We start from the raw sequence: 4,274 nt of genomic DNA, 5'->3' as shown, positions 1-4,274 counted from the left end.
GGTGGCACCATTCTGAGGCATGGGTTTTGTACCTTTCCCAGAGATTCCCTGCTGGATAAATCTTCAGTTGCCCTCTGAGAAAATAATGCACCCTTATGGGGCTGCCTTCTCTTCCCTCTCTCTTTCCCACTTCCCTGTTAGTGTTAGTTGCATTTCCCAAATAAACTATTTTCATTCCAGTCCTTATCTCCACGTCAGCTCTTGGAAGAACCCATGCTAAGACACGTGCTGTTCAAGGACTGTGTTTGAGAAGCACTGATTTAGAGAGTAAACTCATGTCTGTTTTTTATAAATCTCTCTCTCTCCACCCTCCCCGTTCCCACATATGTGAAAAAGTTCTGTAAGGCTATACCCTAAGCATTAACAACAGTTCTTTCTGGTTATTGGAATCATGACTATTTCAAATTTCCTCTTAGTTTTTCCCTCTACTTTGTTTTTCTGCAGCAGCAACTGTGTTTCAAAAGTTATTTTTAACTGGCAATTAGGAGATTATTGGTGAGTACAGAGGAGTGGTGGGAGCCAAGCCCGGCTGCAGTGGGTTGGGAGTGGCAGGGAGGATGCACGGACGGTTCTTGCAGGAAGCCAGGCCGTGCTGTAGAAAGGGTGTTCTTAAGAGAAACTTGAGCATGTTTATAGACTGAAGACGAGCAGCCAGTGAGAAGAAAGGAGACAAAAATACAGAGTCAAGGGGGATAATCGAAGGAGTCAGGTCCCAGAGGAGGCCTGAGGGCATTAGACCAGGGCCCAGGGGAAGGAATCAGTTCTGAACAGAAGGCCCACGTCATCCTCTGAGACCAGAGGGCGGAGGTGAGGGCCAATGCAGTCACAAATGCATTTACTTCACCCACTCAGTCAGTTTAGACTCTGCCTCATTACACAGGGATGTGAGGCATTTCCACAGCTACGTTGACAGGTTGAAGGGGACTGGAAGTTGAGAAGTCCCCATGGAGGGGGTTCTACTTTCTTCATGGAGGCAAGGTCCCCCACTGAGAAAGAGCAGGTGGGTCCCTATGGGGCTAAAGGAGTCAGGCAAAGGTTTGGAATGGTGGGGAGGGACTGAGAAAGGGCGCTCAGCTGGACCATTTACTCATGTGACGTCTACTGGGTGGAGCTGACGGCCCAGATTGGGCCCCGACCCAGACTGCACAACTGTGGAATCTTCTCCGGCAGCTTGGGGTAGAGCAGCCTGTGCCGCTTACTTGCTCGTGTCTGTAAGTAAAGCTCTGGCTTTAGGCAAGTCACTTCCACCCGCTGAGCCACAGTTTTCTCATCTGCAAATGGAGAGAAAAATGTCAAGTCTGGAGGGCGGTCCTGAGGAAGAAATGAACTATGGACATGAAACACCTAGCACAGCACTTGGCACACTGGAGTTGCTCAGTGTCCCTTCTGCTGCTCCTGTCCCTTCGAATGGGCCTGTGCCAATGTGACCTGGATAGAAAGGGATGTGGGTGTTGGTATCTTGCATTGGGTGGATGCTGCTACACACAGCAATTTTAAATACAATTGACTCTCATTATTCGCAGTAGCTAGTTTTATAAAGTCACTGCAAAAACTGAATTAGCAAATACTGAATCATTGTCCCTAGAGGAAGTCCAACATCAGGTTACTGCCAATCTCTAGCCACATTTTCATCAATCGATACATAACCATGTATTATGTGTGTTTGTGTTTAAAGACACCTTGTTTTTTATATATATATATTTGATTCATCAACACTGAACTCACAGCCAACAGTACTATAACTCATGTCTGAACAAAACTTATCAAACACACATATTTTCTCCCAAAAGCATATCACAGCCTTCTCACACTCAGGAACACTAGACAGCACTTTAGCACTACACTTGGGGCCCACTTAAAATGGCAAAATCACCAACAAAAAGCACAAATATGAGAAAAACATGGTACTAAATAGTCACTAAAAGGATACTTGTTTACACTATGAGCACTGAAACAAGAAGGCAGAGTATGTCCTTGTTCAACCACAGCTGGGAAAATTTGTATGGGGAAAATCAAAATTTTCACCTCTCTGTGCATATGTATATCCACAGGTAACTGCAAAACTGCCTCAAGTATTGATTCGAAGGTTACAGATAAGTTTTAGAAGTAGGTGGATTTGCAAATATGGAATTCATGAACAATGAGGATGGACTATATCTTTATTTTTTCCGATTACAAAATTAATATAATATCCCATATCATCTAGCAGTTAGAACGTTTTAATTTTTAATTATTATAATAAACAGAGCTATATAATGTAAAAGTTAAAGTCCCTCCATAATCCCAGTCCATAGATGAACACAGTTAGAATTACTATATACTTCTACAGAATTTTTACTATGCGAATAATGCCCGTGCACGTGTGTAAGTCTGTATCAATAACTATGTGTGTGCATGTGCTTGGGTCTTTCTTTTCTTCTTCTTCTTCTTTTTTTTCGTTCAAGAATATCTCTTGGATAGCTTTCCAAAAACAAAACAATTCCCGATGTTATTTTTTAGAGTATGAATGGTATGAGGTAGCATACACTGCACTCAGAACCTCTCAGTCTTAGTTCAGACCACTCTACCACATCAGGTTGGGAAAACAGAGATCCAAAGAGAGCAATGACTTGCCAAACTTAAATATAATGCACAGTTTTAGTGTCCTGCATCTTAACTGAGATGCAGTAAAGTCAGGAGAAGTACAAAGGGCAAAAAGACTGAAAACTGGAAAGTATTATGAAAGAGAAAAGAGGCTGTGACTTTCATCCAGAGAAAACCACATTGTATACACTTCAGAGGAGATTGAAGTTAGATATTAAAAGGAATTTATCTACTGGAAGGATTTAGACAAAAGCATAAAATAGTACCAGAGCCTCTTCTAAAAACAATTGTCAAATAGCATGAAGAAGGCTAATCTTCTGCAAAAAAAGAAACCCAAAAAACAATGGCTTATAGAAAATAAATGCTTATTTCTCACTCTCTGGTCCATGTCAGTGGGTGGCTCTACTCCATCCAGTCATTCGGGAGCCCAGGTTCCTCTCATATATTTGCTCTGTCAGCCCCTTTGGAGTATTATTGAAGCCGGGTCCCTAGCACATCTGTGTTCCAACTCAAGGAAAGAGGAAATGGAGCATGGAAGAGCAAAAGTCCCATGTCTTAAGGCCTATTTCTATTTATGTTCCATTGGAAAGAACTTAGTCAGAAAGCCACACTTGGCTGCAAGAGCAGCTGGGAAGTGCAGTCTCTCGCAGACCAGCCATTCCTCCAACTGCTACTCTATTAGTACTGAAGAACAGGAGGATGGATTTTAGTGGACAACTAGCAATTTCTACCACATCTCCTTTTTCTGAGCCTTAGGATCTTCCTTATAAAATGGGGGTAATAATACATACTAGTTAAGATTGCTTTGAGACTCAGATTCAATAACATACGTAAGGGTACTCAGTGCACCCTACCGTGCCTGATATTTCCTCTTTGTTTTTCCCTCTAAACTGCAAGCTCCTTGGGAGTAAAGTATCATAGTTTATTCCATCCACTCCTACAGCCTGCCCAGACTCAACACCAGTAAGTACATGTTGAATAATAAAGCCACTGTTTTATCCACCATCAAGACTTTTTTCATTTTACTTCAAACGCTTCAATAATTTAGACCCTGCCCTGTTTAACACTCCTCCCCCCCACAAATGGTGGTGCATATCAGTATATCAGTTGGGATTCTTTGGGTTGCCAAATGACAGCACACCACTATGAAACTAACGTAAGCAGTAAGATGGACCATCTCACAAACCAAAAGTCCAGGTCTGGGTCAAAGCAAAAGCCCCTCTTCCCTAGGACTCTCCTGGACCAACTGAAAGCAAGACAGCTGCTACAATTCCAAGCATTTCCTCCAAACACATCCACACTGAGCAAAGGGGGCAGACTGCTTGTGAAAGTGAAGAGACCCTTTCTAGGAGCCCCCTCTCTGCAATAGGCCTCCCCTCTGGTTTTTTAGGCCAGACCTACCCAAACCTTCACTGGCAAGACAAATGTGACCACCATGATGAACTTGGACCAAACAGGACTCACTCATGGAGTTGGGCTGGGGTCAGCCTTCCCTTGGTCACACAGGGAAGGGGGACATCTGAACAAATTCAGGGTTCTGACTGGGAGGAAAAGTTGAAGAATTTTTGTTGCATGAGCAACCAACCTGTTTCTGGCAATGATGGAGACACTGGGCCAGGTGAGGGTGTGACAGAGGACATGTAAATAGCACAGAACTAAACTTAGAGCTGTTTCTTAAATTGTATCTCAAT

This window comes from Galeopterus variegatus, unplaced genomic scaffold (genome assembly GCF_000696425.1).
Source record: "Galeopterus variegatus unplaced genomic scaffold, G_variegatus-3.0.2 Scaffold10591, whole genome shotgun sequence".
Classification (NCBI taxonomy): Eukaryota; Metazoa; Chordata; class Mammalia; order Dermoptera; family Cynocephalidae; genus Galeopterus; species Galeopterus variegatus.
The sequence above is the reverse complement of the archived record's forward strand: the minus strand, read 5'-3'. Positions refer to the sequence as shown.